Genomic DNA, 17,868 nt, shown 5'->3' on the forward strand with positions numbered 1-17,868 from the left:
AGATTTGCCCCATAAAAAGTTCCCATGTATATTTGCAGCCCCAGTTGAATTACAATTCTATGCAAAAACATTTGGAGCTGTACTATATTTTAGGAATAAAAATCAGGAAACTATCTGGATTGACACTAATTTTCAGTATAAAAGAGCATAATTTGCAGGACCAACCAGCTTTTTATGGTAAGGGGATAGGAAGGCTGATAATAGAGGGTTTAAACTTCTTTAGGGAATGCAAAGTCTTTTCTTAAAAAATTCCTGGATATTGTCTTCTGGGGCATGCATAATGATCATAAGCTGTTGACTAATCATAGACTGCCAAAAATATGGTTCGGAATTGTTTGTGCAATGAAATTTCTCAGATAATTCTCTTCTAATGTGGTGGCATTTTCTGTCTTGATTATTGATGAGGCACTAGCTGCTGGGTTTTCTATTAGTGATATTCCAACACATGATATTACTTTTATTAACTGTACCAACACTACTGTGTTTTGGGGTTCAAGCCATGGACTGCAGCCATCTCCAAAAAGATGTGAAACCACGCAAGTGAAGAATGAATGATTTACATCAGCTACAAATGCACCATTCACCCAAATGCTGCAAGCAATTAATTTCAAACGCTATTCTGATGAATGGTATTCATGCTTCTAAAATGAACCAGTGCGGAACCTGCCAGCTTCTTTCCAGAACAATCTTTTATTTGAGACAACATTGAACATGCAGAGGTTTTGAACAAGCAAGTTCAGAAAAGCACTGGGAGTATTACAAGTAGTTTGAAATACGAGTGTGCAGATATGTCTCTATGGAAAATTCATGCAAATTATTTCTAGATTTCTTGACTTCATTTTTTTCCCTCTAAGATATTAACTATTTTAATATAGCCTTCTTGCTGAATTACAAACAGGACTCATTTTTGCTGATTATTTATTTCTTTGGCTCCTACTTGCAGCACAGCTGAGCTTTACTTTATTTTAAGCAATCTTTTTTACTTCTTCAAATCTCACACAGTGCACTCTTCTGCATGATCTGAATAGATTTAATTGTACTTTATTGGGGCTGATATTGAGTAAATGTGAATTTAAATGAAAAAAGAGGAAGGACTAGAGTAGAAGATTTGCCAAATTGCATCCTAAAGGATAACCATATACTTGGTTAACAGAATGTACTTTCAATTTTCACTTTCATCCATTTCCACTTGTGAAACTGTGGGATATTGCCTGAAGCTTCCTTCTTGCCAAATAGTGTACTACTACAGACTGATACATGAGACAGTTGATTCTGATTACACAGATTGCATTTTGAATGTGCATAAAAGAAATACATTTTTCGTTGCTTATTCATAAGGTTGAATATTGTGATCGGTGTTCACAATATCCGAATATGTCCTGATAGCATAAAATACTGCTTTATGCTGCTGTATTTAAGTCCTTTGTAACCTTTACAGATAAACATCACACCTATCCAAGTTAAGGTGATATATTAAAATCCTTTCTATTGATCCCAGCAACCATTTCTGTGTTATTATATTGAAGGAGCTCTATGGGTTTTTAAGTGAATTGTGACAATATTGCTGACGAGAGCAATGGTCCAGTTCTCAATGGGCAATGAAAGTGAAGTCATGGGCCATCGTAACCAGGGAACAAGATTACAATCCCTCAAAATAATTTATAGGAAAGAAAATATTGGAAACAAACATTTAAGACATTCAATACCTTTTAAAATCCAAGATGTTCATATTTCAAAAAAATATCACTTAAAATTCTGGGATATGTATATGTAACTATGACATAATCAAACTTGTCCCCTGAGAGTGAAACTCATCTGTTATCCTCTCCTCTATCTTGTATTTTTGCCTTTCTCACAAATGCTTCTACATTTTGTCCTTATTAATTAATGAACTTGTAAGTCCTTTTCTTCATGTGTGTTTGGATGACAGTGTGTGTACAACTCTTTTGTTAGAAAGGAGCATGCAGAGAACACAGAATACTTGCCAGATTTCTGTGTTGATGCACCTGAAAACAGAGATTCTCCTACTAGAAGCATCCATGCTGTTTCATGAAGACATGAAGCATCTCCAGTAGGTTATTCTGCATTTCTGTTAGCAGTTATAGTTGTTGCTTCTGAGAGCATTTCTAATATCAGTTTCAGATAAAGAAATACACCTAAATTTAGCTGTCCTCAGTATGAATTTTTGTGAAGGTAAAAGAAAAAAATCTGATGAGAAAAAATGAGATCTACAAAAAAGGGCAATGGCCAAACAACAAAAACAAGACATAAAAATAACAGTGCTCCCCCCCCCCCCCCCTTTTTGTGTGAAGTTTTACAACAGTTCAGAAAATTATTGTAGTGCATTTCAAAATGTCATCATAAGATTGATAGAAGTTTATAAGTTGGCAATGAAAATAAACAAGATCCAAAGAGTTCAGCATCAGGGAATAGGAATGTACTACCTGATGTTGGCCACAAAGGAAAACTACATCAAGGATAGAAGGAAGCTTAGACAGAGAAGGCTGTTGAAGATTATATTATTCCGGCTTCCCTGAAGAGCTCTCTAGAGAATCTCAGTAGATTTACTGGGTTCTGTAACATGGCTTCTTGGTGGTTGATAGGGAAAAATTATTGTCAAAGACATTCTGCTTTTATTGTGTGAGAATGTTTGCAGCTAGCTGGACACATGGTGTTTGCCCTCAAGAGTTTTCATTGTGATTGAAAAATCCCATCTAAAAAAGTTATGGATGCCTTTGAAAATCATTCCTTGTCTCTATGACTGCCCTCTGTATGGATTTTACCTTTCACAAAAGCTTTGGGGGTGATGTGTGGTCACAGCAGGGCATCAGGCACAAACAAGTTTTCCTACAGTTCAGGTGTTTTAAAGGGCTCTTACCATGTCATAGCCCACTGTCTGCAGCCAGAAGCTGGATTAATTTCAGACATTTTAGCTGACATCCTTGAAATTAATAGGAATTTTCTCTAATTCTCATCTTTGAACCATGCTTTCAAAACATCTTTTAAAAGTTGTCAGAGCCTCAGGGACATACAGTTTCTGAAAGAAGTGGCATTAGTAATAAAGCCACAGAGAAAACATTTGAGAGTGTAGAGAACCGATTAAAACAAGATTCTCTGGTTTGGATCTCAGTAGGCACAACACAGTACATTTTATGACTGAAGATAATTATGGGATATTTGTGTGATTAATTTTGCAATTTTCATATCAAATCAAAAAGAAATATCTTGAATTGTTTCTTCAGGCTGACTTTCCTTTGAAGTTGTGTTTTCTTTAACATTAATAAAAAAGACATTAAATGAAAGAGGCTTGTTCTAAGTTGCATTTCTGCAAAACATTTAGTTTCTAAATATAATATTTATTTTAAGTAGATGTTTTGAATATCAAATATGGTGTTATATCATGTCATATGGTGTAAAAACTTATCTAGACATTCACAAAAGAGCACAGAGACAACAGCAGATGGAGCAGCTCAAAGAGGACCACGCCCGAGCTCCTCACCCCTGGGCATCATCAGTCTGTCACTGCCCTGTCTCTGCAAGCCCAGAGGAGCACAGGACAAGTGGAAACCCAAACTAAGGGGGGTCTCAGGAAAGGCTCAGCCCCAGTGTCCAGATATAGCACTCATCATGATAGGCCAAGAGGAGCAGCTCCATATCCTCTTCCAGACCATGGACTTGCTGCCTAGAGGTGTTGAACGTGTTATGGGATGCTGGGGAAGAATGCATAAGCATTACCATGGGATGTTTAGGGAAGAAACCAGAGGTGAAGAAATGGATGGATTCAGATGATTTGGGGAGGAACAACTGTGAGAAAATAAAGGTCTGAGGGGTCAAACAGAGCTGGAAGTGTGTAAACAGCAGCTTGTCTGGCCATGCCCCCACAAGGGTTATAAAGGCCTGTGGGGTGGTGTTGGCCTTGGCTGAGGGTGGGTCATTGTGCCAGCAGCTGGGCTGGACTGTGGGTCTGGGGCCAGTGACCAGAAGCCCCCAATGAGTGATACACTGTGCCAGCCCCAGGTGGGACCAGTGCCAGAGCCTGTCTGCCTGTAGTGCAGCACTGAGAGCCAGCGCAAGTGTGCAAGCGAGTGGGTGGGAGCTTCTGGGGTCTCCTAGGGACAGAGGAGTGTCAGTCAGCTCTGTACTTGCTTATATATGTGTGTGTGTGTAGGTCTGAGCACCAGCAGGCAGAGTGGAGCTGTGGTCCCACAGATTCACATGACCAGGAACCAGCAACTGGAGAGGCTGGGATCCAGGAGCATTTACCAGGCAGACGGGGTGCCTGAGCTCAGCTGTGGGTGGGAGCCACACTGCCCGGTGTGTAGGTGTGTAGTCACCTGTGAATATGTGTATTCCCACCTATGAACCTCCATCCTGCTCAGACAGAGAGGGGAAACAGGATGAGGCTGATGGTGCTGCCTGTGTCTGTGCAAGCGCTGTGTGTCTGCTGGGGTTAACCTATGTGGCAAGTATATACGCATCCTAGCACCATATATTATATGTATGAGTTCTCATTTTGCATGATCAGGAAATAGATATCGCCTCAAGGTAACAGTTATGCTTGGCAATATAACCAAAAGGTCTTTTGCATCTCCAGCCACTGAGTATTTAGAAATAAATTTTGGAATTATCAGAATGATGTCTGTCATGTGCTTCTTCCAGGACATGTGACCATAACCCCCGAGAGACTTTTTGTCAGAGAACCTCGTTAGTACAACTGACTGAATAAATAGTATGAGCTGACTGAATAAATAAGAAGCTGAATAAAGCTAGGCTGGACTGCAAAGTACACAATTGCAGCTATGAACTAACTTGAACTAACAGATATATTTGGCAGAGACAGTACCATAAACAGTTAAATCAGTAGTGGCAGGAGTCCTCTAGAATCCTAGATGCCAAACTACTGTTTAATTTCATTTGGGATCCTTGAGATTCAATGCATATTATAGCTTATTTTAATTTATTTCTTAATTTTCCAGCGTTTGCTTTCAGTCTTGAGTAGTTTAAGAAAGACTCAAATTGAAATTCATAACAAAAACTGTCTATGATTTTGCAGTCTGAAATTTTCCTGATGGAGACTGCATTGACTTTAAACAAAGCATTCTTTTCAAATTCCAGTTATTCAGGCTAAATGGACTGTCTTTGACAGGTGATTTAAATATGTATGCACTATAATTTTACTGGTCACTATTGTGAAGAGGAGTGTTAATGGACTTTTTTCTTCTATTAGTAAATTTTCATGGCAGTTTTGCAAAGTAAATGTAAATTATAATCCTAATATTAAATCACTTCAGCAAATCCCTTCAATTCTATTAGGTAAAATAATAACTGTATATTTTAAAATAATAATGAAATATAATAATACATAAGTAATATAACTAAAATATATAATAAGCAATAATTCAATTAATAAAACAATAAAGATAGTTATAAATAATAATTACTTTTATTAATAGTAAAAAAACCCTGCCATACAACAGCATAACCTTTTACTTAGTTATCATCAGTTAGCTACAGTGATAATTGTCTTAATTTATACAATTTACACTATCTAAATTGATGCCTTAAGGCATATCAAATCACATGTCTAGTGAGCCCATCTTTGATGATCTGATAATACATACTTCCTGTCCTTTAGGGAAATATATGCTAAAACGTATTTATCACATTTTATGATTAAAGTAAATAGCAAGCCTATTTTCATCACAAAGACACCAAATCTGATGTGTTACTTGAAACACCAGAACAAGGCAAAGTTGGAGACATTGTGGTGCAATGATTTTTGGTAGACAGACACTGCCAATCTCCCATCACAGATATTTGCAAATAAACAAGCCAACAGAAAACCCATGAGTGATTGTCACTGCTTACCTTCTCTCCCATTGATGAGATTTGGGTTTTTCAAACTTTCTCAGTTCCTAGGCTCTGATGCGAGGAATACAAGCAGGCTCAGAAAGCAGCTGTGCCATGTGAGCCTCCAAGGAGCCACAGTGGAGTACAAGGGAAAGAACAAATGAACAGTAAGGTCCCATGAAACCCAGTGGCTGGACGCACAGAGGGACTACTCCTCTGAAGCAAAACTTATTGCCTCAGGCTCAGAGAAAAACAGAGCCATTGAAGTAAGTTGGCATGACAGGCTGCAACTGTAATTTATACTGAAAATATGTATTAACACAAATTACACTTTTGCCTTATCTATTGCATTACCATATAACCTCATTTATGAAATTCTGAAATCCTTTGATCCATTTTTTTACATCATGATGAATACATAAGAGACTTTTTGTTAAGACATGGGATTTTTTCCTTCCTGTTCTGTTAAATAGAGGCCACTAGCGAAGAACTTCATAATTCAGTGAAATAAATAAATAAATATATATATTTATAAGTATATAGACAGATAAATAGATATATAGATATATAGATTAGATATAGATATAGATGTATGCATGTATGTATGTACTGCACTGTCTTATCTGCAAGCATGTGCATCTGCAAATCCTTCAAATCCTATCCCAGGCCTTGAGTCTGTCCAGAATCCAGGCATAGATCCCACGTCTCCTGTCCCAATTTTACCTTAGGTCTTCACAGACTCTGCTTTCCTCCTCACTGGCTAGTAAGTTTGAAGCTAAGACAGTCTGTGGTGATCAGGTGCAAGACTTAGGCAAACAAGAGCAATGATCAGCTTATATGCACACAAATGGACTCTCATTCTGTCTTTTCCCTCTAAATTCTTGCATTTGTTGCTCCCTGTTGCTGTAAGGCTCCCCTTTCTCTGCCTTTGGCTCTACCATTACAGTGTGTAATAAGCTTTGCACATTCTCACAATTCTTTTAAAACATCCCAGGACAAGTTTTACACATAACAAAGTCCTTCTCGAGTATCCTGAAGTAGGTTTGTCCTATCCCATCAGAGCCTCTTTCCTTCTCATGAGGTATAAAGTTCTGAGTGACACTCACTTTTGTTGTCAGTTTCTTCAGTGGCTCATCAGCCAGTAACCAGGAAGCTCAGATCTTTGCCAATGTCTCCATTACCTGCTACCTATTACAGCTTGTGTATATGTGTGTTTGAGTAGTTTATTTTCCTGTTTCTTGTTTGCCTTTTACACTGAATAGCACTTGAACAGATATTGTTACAAACTACATGTCCTTCTAACCCAGATATCCTTACAGATATCCTGAGGCTGTTAAGTTTCATGCTCTGCCAATCCAGAGCTACTAAGATTTATTATGGATCAGGATCTTTCTGTCTACACCCTCCTTTTCTTCTGGCAACTTGTCCTTGGTCGTCCACTTGCATTGAATCCTCTTTCTAGCATAAGACACGTCACACAGGTAGGTCCTATCAAAGAAATTGTGTTGGATTGAATCATTAAATTGAATCATTAAATTCATCCTTAAGTTAACTAAATGACTGTTGCGGTGCATGTGGCGGTGGTCACTGCAACAGAACATTCAGAGGAATGGTGGACAGGCCTCCTGAACACAGAGGTCTGATTCTGACCCCATGGTTACAGCGAGTTCCCATGTTCCTAGTGGTTCTTAGTTTACGTGTTTCAAGTTTATTGGCTTAGGAGTTCTCCACTCAGTTTTATGTATGAGTTCATGTTTATGTATTTCCCTTAGTTGCCTATGTATTAGTTCTGGAAAGTTCTCCTTTGACGCCCCATTGGTTGATTCATGTAATCTCCTCCCCTAAGTTATCCCCATTGGATATGCCCCTGTTGGCTCCTCCCCCTTAGTCAATCCCCATTGGTTGTTTCCCTTTGTTCCACCCCCTTTTATTTCAACCTTGGACCCTCTCATTCCCTGGTCTTTTGTCCCTGGACCCTCCACCTGCAATAAACCAGCTGGAACCCATACAAGAGACCCCTCTCTCTCTGCCTCCTCCGACACCTCTTCAATATCCTTGTTTGGGGCTCACACGTTGTGAAGGAGCTAGCCCTCTCTGCTTGCTGCAGCAGAAGCCAAGGACATCTGCAGCTGGATGCCATGTGGCCTCGGGCAGCCCCAACGGTGTCAAATGATCTGATGAACAAACATCACCATATACTCTGCTGTTTCAATTATATTTTGCCTTTCAGTATAATGTAATTTTCTATCACCGGCTATCACCTTTCTGTCTGTGACATGGTAATCAGGTTTTCAGTCTGCCTTAATAATGCCTGATGCTGTGTAGCCACTCTGTCTCAATGAAAAGCAATATGGGGCAAGACACTTAAGGACAACCCTTCTGAACCATCCCTGTTTTGCACTGTGTGACTGTTTATCACTCTGACATTCCTGTCAGTTGGGATATGACTGGTAGACCTTCCTTCCCCTGTTTAGCTAGGACATAAATATGTTTCCAGCCATTAGAAATTCCCAGAGAGCCTGAGTCGGCACAACACCTATTGCCTCAGTGAAGTATTTGAGGTCCATGCTTGACTGATCATGAAAACTATCAGTCCTTCTGGTAAGTATATATCTGCTTTTCTACGGCCAACATTCAGTATGTTTGATGACAGTCAGGTCTTTCCTCCTAAAGACTCCATATATTGCTGTCAGGAATAATTTGTAGAAAAAAATAGTTCCTAACTTTCACTGCAAGTATTTGGAAGCACTACCAGCATCTGTATAAAAGCCCTGTCTATTGTCCTATGTTCCATCCCATGTTGCCCATGCCCAGTATTTCAGGATTATCTTCTCATACCTGACAAGTAAATACAATTTTAGGCCCAAGATGAGTGTAATGTCTTGCCTGGAAAAATGCAGCCATTGTTCTGTCCCTTGACATGATTCCAGACAAACTTCTATTGGAAAGCCAAGTGAGATTGACTTTAGCAAAAATCAACATTTATACTTATGTAACTCTGCTGTCTGTTTACAGACTGCTTATTTCTTTTCTTCTATGGAAATGGAGGAGCTAAAAATAGGATTTTTTTCTGTGAAGCATTGTGTGATTTATTTCAATGTCTAATTTGAAATAGTAACCTCTAGGAAGTACTTTTAGGACAAAGTAAATGCCAAAGTTGTAAATGTATCTATAATATTGTAAAAAAAATTCCTGGTATATCTAGAAGAGCACAGTATCATTGCTGTCTCTACAGTATCTGTTTTCTTATCATACAGTATTTACATATTTACTATTCTTAGCTATATGATTCCCTTGACAGATAAGAATGATGACATTTGCTTTTACAAAGACACATATAGAAATGCACACAGCACCTCAGGATAGTGCACAAGACTAAGGAATAACAAACATAATACACTGTAACAGTATTTTGCACAAAGTACATATAGTGACAGGGAAGCAGAGGTGAATAGAAATAAAGAAGAGTAGTGATTTAAAGATAAGTAAAGAATCTGAAAGACCACAGAGACAGTAAGACTCATGTAATTGGAAACAGTTTGTGGTAAGGGTTTCTTTTTTACGAAATTACTGATTTTAGTAGGAAAAAAGTGGTTATTAGAAGACCAAGATGTTTCAGATTTTATAAAAATGTTTTGTAATTAAATACATTACTTTTTTGGGGTTTTTTTTTGATCATTTAAAACTTTCTTACCTCTATGGACCTGTAAATTGTCAATTATGCTGACTATACCTTCCTTCTCAACCCAAGAACTGACAGTCTATGCTCATGACATTCACTTGAGGGGAGATTTAAATTCTTGGTCAGAATAGGAGCAGGTGAGTTAATTTTGGGCATCTCTGACAGATCTTAACCCCCTAATCCTTTCTGGGTTAGTGGTCTCTCATTCTCTTACCCCACCTCCCCATTCCCAGTACTTTTGTCAAGTAAAAGTTAAAAAAACCCCACAACGTCTGGGTACATATTAAGATATTCTTGATGTGGAGTAGTACTAGAGGAAACATTTCTCTGGGCCTTCTTCCTCTGTAACCCATGCTTGCCAAGGCAGGAAAAGGGTACCTAGTCAGGGAGAGACTGCAAGTAGCCCTTTTCCTGCTTAAGTTTCATTACATAGTTTTCCTTTGCACCCCTACATCTAGGGAGAAAAAATGATTGATTGTTTGCCTGATTTTCACTGATGAGTTTCTTATCTGTTTGTCTGCTGGTTTGGGAGCAAGTGATGAATACATTACCAGATATGCGTTTTACATCCTACTGCAAAAGGTCATAAAAGCCTGAAACTAGCATGAACTAAATAGAGAGAGAATCCTTATTCATAATTTCAAGGCTTTTTTCTATCCAGAAGACTGTCTAGTATTTTATATTTCCTAGCTTCTTACGAGGTTGTACCACAAAGTATCTTCCTAGATGTTTCTGAGCATCTTTCTCCTGATGTCTGGTTTGCACGTGCATGCAGCTTTCTTAAAAAAGCAGACATTGTCGTTTACATTCAGCTCATTCCACAACTAGACCTGATGGAACTTCTCTTCATAACCGAAGTGTATGAAAGACAAGGAAGGTCTTTCACAGCTCAGGAACCTCTCTTATTTCAGCTTTCTGTTCCATAAGGAAGCTTTGCATTTTTTATTTAATATTTGCTGTGAATTAAGGCTAGTGTATACTCTACTATCCCAGCAAACTATGAAAATCACCATACTGTGAAAACAGTAAGAATTGGGACCACAACAGCTACAACAATTCAAATACCCTCTCCCATGTCAGCTATGCAGAAGCATCAGTATCTTACTGCAATCCAAGAGAATGGTTTATGTTTAGACAAATTTATTTGATTATTGAGAGCTACCCATATTTTCTTTTATATTTAGAAAAAAATTCTCTTAAGGTCAAAGAGAGAATGTGTTTGGGGTTTTTTCCTCATTGTCTGTAAGACAATGCGCAAGTGAGTATCATCTACCAGACTTTTGACTCCTTCACTCTTTTCAAATATGTACTTTGTCAGTCATTCACTTTGTGCAGGTTGTATGTAAGCTACCTTGATGACTCTCTACAGTCTCCCTTTCAGATCCCTAGTCAGTTATATTGATTTCCTTACTGTGTAGAGTATTGCTACCATCATTGTATCCATGGAGCATTGCTTAATTACTCTTTCTACTAGGTTTCTTGTCACTGATCTTTCAAAAGTGGTGGTGTAACTGCTTAAACTTTTTTCACTGATAGGTTGTTTCTTTCTTTTCATGGTGTATATGTTGATTTTTCCTCATTCTGCCTTTATGGTCTCTTTACCATAAAAGAAAAATAACTTAAAAGTGGAAATAGGCTCATATTACAGAAATTAAAAGGTAGCTGAAATAATAATACTTCTGAAACTTCATACAAATAACAAGCTCCCTAGCCTTTGTGTCAAGAACAGGGACACACTAAACTTGAATTAATCTTATTAATTTAAATTTTAAACTAAGTGCTTGGTCAAGCAACTCAAAAGATATGTGAACTGACTTGGGTCCAGAATTTAATGTAATAGAATGTAAAATATTTTGTGAACAGCACATTTCTGAGGCTTTATTTCTTCTCTTAGTGAAAGTGCAGTATGACACTTTTGGAAACTTTTTCCCACTTTGCTTTAGGTATCTCCTGCTGAATAGAAGAGGAAAAGAACAGACAACAGAAGATGGCAGAGACCACCTGTACACCATGTGATATTATAGCTCATACTCCAAATTAGGTTTTTCTGATAGAGAGTGCCTGTCGTCACTAAAGACTTCTCTGTGTCTATAGCCTGCCTAGACATAATTCATACTGCCCCAGGACGGATAAAAAAGCTCTAAGGAGTCATGAGTCAAACTGAGACTCAGGACTTTTTGCACCACTTTATCCCTAAATTGGTTCTGATCAAAGTGAAAAGTGAAAACTAATTCTGTCAAGAAAAAGAAGATACTTGTCCAACAGTTCATTTTCTGGCCTGTTGCTGCCTGTTCCGAGCTTCCCTTCCCCCTCCCCAAGACAAGCCAGGCCTTGCCTCTGCTACGTGCTCTGAACTCCTTTGTTCCAAGCGCCGGCAAAACCAAATGTAACTCAAACTCTAGCAGTGTCTGATTGGCCAGTCACCTCGGGTCCTCCCCCAGTTCTCCCCTTTCTCCTTATCAGAATAAAAGAAGGACCCGAGGGGGGGTCCACCCTCTTTGGCTTTGCATTCCTTCTGCGAACATCTGTGTGTTTCTGTCTCTATTTGAAAGCTTCTAATTGCAGAAATTAGGCAAGCTGAAGACTATATTTCTCCCTCTTTGCTTCTACTGGTGGTATCAGCTTTGCATCTACCATTTGCCACTTTCAGAGCTACTGAAATGCTGGATTGCCCGTGCTACCTCTCTAGGCTGCCTGAGGCTTTCTAAGGCATTGAACTACGAGCCTAGCCGGTAAAAAGCTGTACGTATTCCGCACCGGCCTCTATTACCTATGGCAGATTGTAATTCTTATTTCTACTTACATCATGAAGCATCCTATTTTTTTTAAGTTGTTTTTATATATTTTTATACTCTTACTCTTTAAGGGACTATAAAGTCTGCTAAATTTTCATACGGTAGGTGAGATGCTAATTGCTGTAGCACACTGTCTTATGATTACGCTGAAAGTGGTTATGGTTGAGGGCCAGCTGTGGACAAATGTTTAAGGAAAAATGTTATCAAGATTGCTTGAAAATAAATCAGATTATAAATGAGAAATTTACTGCAGTAAATTTGAGTAAGTGGTTTCTACAGAAACAGAACACTCAAGAACAATAGCTCTTCAAGTGAATTTGTTCACTAATTCTCCCAAGCTGGGCTTGTCAGTAGAATTATTGAAAGAGGCCATAAAATCCCTCAAATATGTTATCTGATAACAAGCCTCCCAGAAGCCATGAATAATCTTCACTCTCTTTGAGAGATTAAATAAACCATCTGGGATTCACTAAAAATGGTTCATAGTATACAATACTGCTAGTAGATGGTTTCAGTTAGCAATAGTTTGTCACAAAACTGCTTTGTACTCTGTTACATTCACTGAATCTTCATACATGTGATATTTTTATTAATAAAATAATCAATGTTTACATAAAACCCATGTGTGCAAAAAAATTTGACATCTTATGCTTAATCTATGCTTAAAACTACTGTCAGCCAAACTCATAATGTTTAGAATTTAAAATTTGTGCCATAATTGTACTGCTGGTATCAGAGTATTACAATTTTGTTTGTTTTAATTTGTGTGCAAAACTCCTATATTCTCTTCTAAAAAAGATTAGGTCATTCATCTGCAACAAAAAAGATTTGAGCACATGCTGAATTCTGAGCATGTAACATCAAGATATTTAGCTGCACACATTTATATCTTCAGCAAATACATTCTCTAAACATATGCATAAGCATTTTTGCTGTCTCGGGATCAGAATGCAAACAAAGTCCATGTGCAAATCCATTAAAATGAACATCAAACATCTGCTTAACTCCTGTGTTGAATTATTGCCTTTCAGTCTGGTTAGCTACTTTTTGCCAGCCGTCTTTAGAATTCAATATCTACTTCACCTCTCATAACTTCATTGAGTCATATACTCTGCCTATATTTGATTATCCTACCACTGAAAGGGGGTTTTCTATGACATACGTTGTGGAACTTAAGTTATTTAAAAAAAATACAAAATATTTGATACTTTGGGATTTTTATTTTTTAAAAATCTTTTAAAATAGTCACTATTGTGATGAAATTCTCTACTTCACTGTTTGCAGAGAAAATGTAGGTGTGTATATTTGGGGTTTAATTAGGATTGTCACAGACCTCTGAACTTCAAAAAACAAGAGCATTAGAATCAATCTAAGTTTACAGTCTGATATCCAGCTGAAACAATCCTATGATGGTTTTGTGATATGACTTTCATCTAACATTTTTAAAAGCTAAGTAGAAATTCTTTTGGAAAACATTAACAGTGCATAATATCAGGTCAGTTATATATCTATTACCATTCAATGTCAAAATCTTGTAGATATTGCAGGAATATTAGATGCAGGAACTCAGATTTTAAAACCACATTGGCACATTACCTGCCCATAAGAATGTTTGTCACATCCTCTCTTTCCCCTTAAATTCTTCAGTCACAAAGACAATCCTCTAGCAGCTTTCATGGAGAGGCAGATGTTTGGATATACAAAAACTGTTTAGGCACACAAGTCACATGATAACTTGTCTAGAATGCACTGGGACTGGTGAAATCTGAAGTTTCTAGAGAGTTTACTGCACAGTCTTATTAGCCTGTGTAAAATTCTGTTTTCCACACAAATCATCCTCTTCACTGTACGAATTTCCACTGTACCAGAGAAACGGTGTTTATCTCAGAGATTTTTCATGCAGTGTTAGATAGCCTTGGCCAGGTCATGGAGAGCTCTTATGATAAGAACAAAGACCTTGAATTGATTTGATAATCAGTGAGGAGAAAAAATAACACAGAAAGGATAAACTTGATGATGTTTGTGATTGCTTGTGCTGTGGAGAAAAGGCGCTGGAGTATTTTACACTGGTTGGAATTCCCTAAGTGTTAAAGAAATTGTGTGCACATGTAGGGAGTTAAAATACTCCAGATGGAAAGTGACATGTGTGAGCCAGTGAAGTCAGGTTATTTTCTGATCAGATGGTCTGCAATAATCAAACTAAAGGCAGTACTGCAACAAAAGATTAGCATAACTGCATTGCTGATTCTAGGATCTATGAAGGTTGCTAGTTACCTAGTTTAGGATTAACTGTAGATGTTGTGGTTGACTGTGGCTGGCCATCAATTGCCCACCAAGATGCTTTACCACTCCCCTTCTAAATAGGATGGGTGAAAAATTCAATGAAAATCTTGTGGGTTGAAATAAAGGACAGAGAGATTACCCTTCAAATACCATAGCAGGCATAACAGACCCATCTTAAGGGAATCAGTTTAATTTATTAACAGTTAATAACTGAGTAGAAAGATGGGAATAAAGAACAAATATAGAAACACCTTTCTCCCACCCTTCCCTTCTTCCTGGGCTCAACTTCACTCCCAAGTTCTCTATATCCTCCCTGCCAGCAGTGCAGGGGGCTGGGGAATAGGGATTGCTGTCAGTTCATAACTCCTTGCTGCTTCTTTCTCCTCATGTTCTTCGCCTACTCCAGCATGGGGGCCACACCCATGGGATATGGTACTTCATGAGCTTTTCCATGAGTATTTTCCTCAAGAAAGGTTCCAGCATGGGTCCCTCCCTCAGAATGCAGTCCTTCAGGAACAGAATCCCCCCTGGGGTCACAAGTCCTGTCAGCAAAACCTGCTCCTGAGCAAACACCTTTTTCCAGGCTGCAGTTTCCTGCCAGGACCCTACTCCAGCAATAGCTTTCCAAGGGCTGCAGTTTCAGGGTGGTTATCTGCTTCGCTGTTGACCTCCATGGGACAGTCTTCATCATGGGCTGCTGAGAAATCTGCTCCATTGTCCAGATCACCTCCTCCCTCTTCTTCACCTTGGACCTTGGTATCTGCAGAGTTATTTCTCACATGTAGTTCTCACTCCTCTCTCCCACCTGCACTTGCACAGCAGTTTGTGCCCTTACTGTTTAAATAAACAAAGTACTGCTTTTCCTACAACTCTTCAAAATGTCCTCTGCCACGTTTTCAGTCATCCCTCCTTCTCTTCAGCTTCAGCCAATGGACTGTTCTCATTCCAGTACTAGACACTCTGATTGCAGCTGCTTGGTCATATCATAACTATAATCCCAGTATTCCCATATAGTCATGTCCAAGTTTGCTTTTTTTTTTTTTTTTGCCCTGTGAGCAAATCCAGTATTAATTACTCATTATTACCTTTGTTGTTTTTCCCAACACCTATAAATTCTTCTGTTGTTTCTTTAGCTTCAGAAAAGCCCTTCCTGGATGATAATGTTCAACTTTGTAATAACCTCTTTGTGAGTAGGCTGTTATTTACTAGTTGTGTATACGGCATCTAGTACAACAGCGAGCCCCATGTTTGAAACATTCAGACACTTCAGTAATAAAAATTATAAATAGCAAAAAAGCAGGGCAAGCAGTATCTAGTTTAACAGATTTATGAAGGAACAGGTGAAAAAAGCACAGATGAAATCAGAACTGGATGTTCATGAAATAGTACCCAGCATCACTTCATGGTAGTATTGCATGAATATTACACAACTGGTTTTTAATGATTAATGGGCTTGCAATATGGAGGTGATGAGATGACCTATATTTAAGGCTTCATTTTTTATTAGGAAGAGAGATGGAATATTTGGATTTGCCCAAAGAATTTCAGGAAGATTTTTTTCTCTCTTCAGTATTCTCCTCCTCATGCTGTATTTTTCTCAAACTGCAGAAGTCAAACATTCAAGGAAAGATGTTTCAGCATGGTAAGAGGAAAATGATGTGTCTGTACTCACCATGCCTTTCACATTCTAATAAATTTTGTTCCAGAAGTTTTCTAGTCCTTTCACTTCTTCAGCAAAAAAACATGGTTTAGAGCTGTGTACTTTCTCCTGAGACAGCAATAAAAGTATGTAATGAAGTGCAAATGTCATGTGTCTTCTCAGTGGAGCTCATAGAGGGGCTCAGAACACACCTTTGAATTCATCTTCCTAGTTAACTTAAAAACCCAGTTGGTCAAGTTGCCACGCAAATATTGTCAAAGGCCCAGAACTCATTCCCATGAACTCCAGGCATTAAATGGTGACTGATCACAAATTTCTATGGAGACCAAGGACTTTTTTCCACCTTCATGAAATAAAAGGTTTTATCATTCCAAGCATGTCTGCTGCTTGTAGGCTGTTACTGCAAGTTCAGATTACCTAGATAAATATCTGGCTTTTGTTATGTACAATGAGCAACTCCAGTGACAAAACAAAGGAAACTGGAACTTTGAAGTGAGGAAAATTCTTGTTGCAGCAATAGATGTGTGGGTATCAGAGACAGCAAGAGGTTAATGTTCACTGCTGTTTCAGTAAGAGATTTTCAGCAGAGATTTCACTGTATAGAAGCTGATTCAGTTTGCTGTATAGAAGGCAAGGAAAAACTGGCTGAGTTAGGTACCTACAGTTAGGAGGGTTAACTAAGCTTATGTCTTTAAAATAGGTAAAAAGGAAGAAAAAAAGTAAAATGTACACACCATTCCTGCTGTCAGAATAAGTATTATTATTGCACATGTGTGCGACTTCTGTAATATTTCTATTTTTAAGCAGTTTTGTAAGTGCCAGATCCATCTATTTTCTGGCTTCAATCGTGCAACTCTGAAGCCAAAGAACTTGGCATCCTGAATGTTCTAGAAAGCCGCAACTTTTGTAGAAATATGTACTTTGACCCTGACAAATGGCAAGAAAAATAAATACATTCTGTACAGTTTTGGCATACAAGTTTCATTAAAGATTTGTGAATAAGCCCCTCAGAACATAAATGAACTCCACAGCTAACTTCAGTCATGAGATCCAATAGTTGGATGGCTGCCAAAATTAATCTGCAGAGTTTTTTCAGGTTGTCAGCGCAGTACTGGCAAAGGTAATTGTGATTGAAATTAAGGATAGAATCCTTTCTAAGAAATTGCATACTATCAATAGTTAAATGAAGTACTGTGTGTGTTTTATATTCTTGTTTTATTTTTCTATTTGCAAATCAGACTTTAATATTTTGGGAACTTAATAAGCAGCAAAAAGAGACTAAGGTATTAAAATCTACTAATAATCTTATTTTTCCTAATTTATCCACAAAGGAGTCATTATGTAAATTATGTTACAGTTAACTAAGGTGAATCATGTATTTAGAAATCTCTGACCCAGTCTCTTTATGGCATTTAAACATACGTGTGTCTTTTACGTCCTTGAATAGTCCCAGCAACTCACAAATGTGCTTACTTTCTCTGCTGAATCATTGCTTTGTTTGATACTGTTCTGCAGCATTCAGCATTCTGCTTAATAATGGACAACAGAGAGCTGAATATTGTAGGTTGTTGTATTGGGTTTACGTGGCAAGGTTTTGG

This window comes from Aphelocoma coerulescens, chromosome 3, assembly GCF_041296385.1.
Source record: "Aphelocoma coerulescens isolate FSJ_1873_10779 chromosome 3, UR_Acoe_1.0, whole genome shotgun sequence".
Lineage (NCBI taxonomy): Eukaryota > Metazoa > Chordata > Aves > Passeriformes > Corvidae > Aphelocoma > Aphelocoma coerulescens.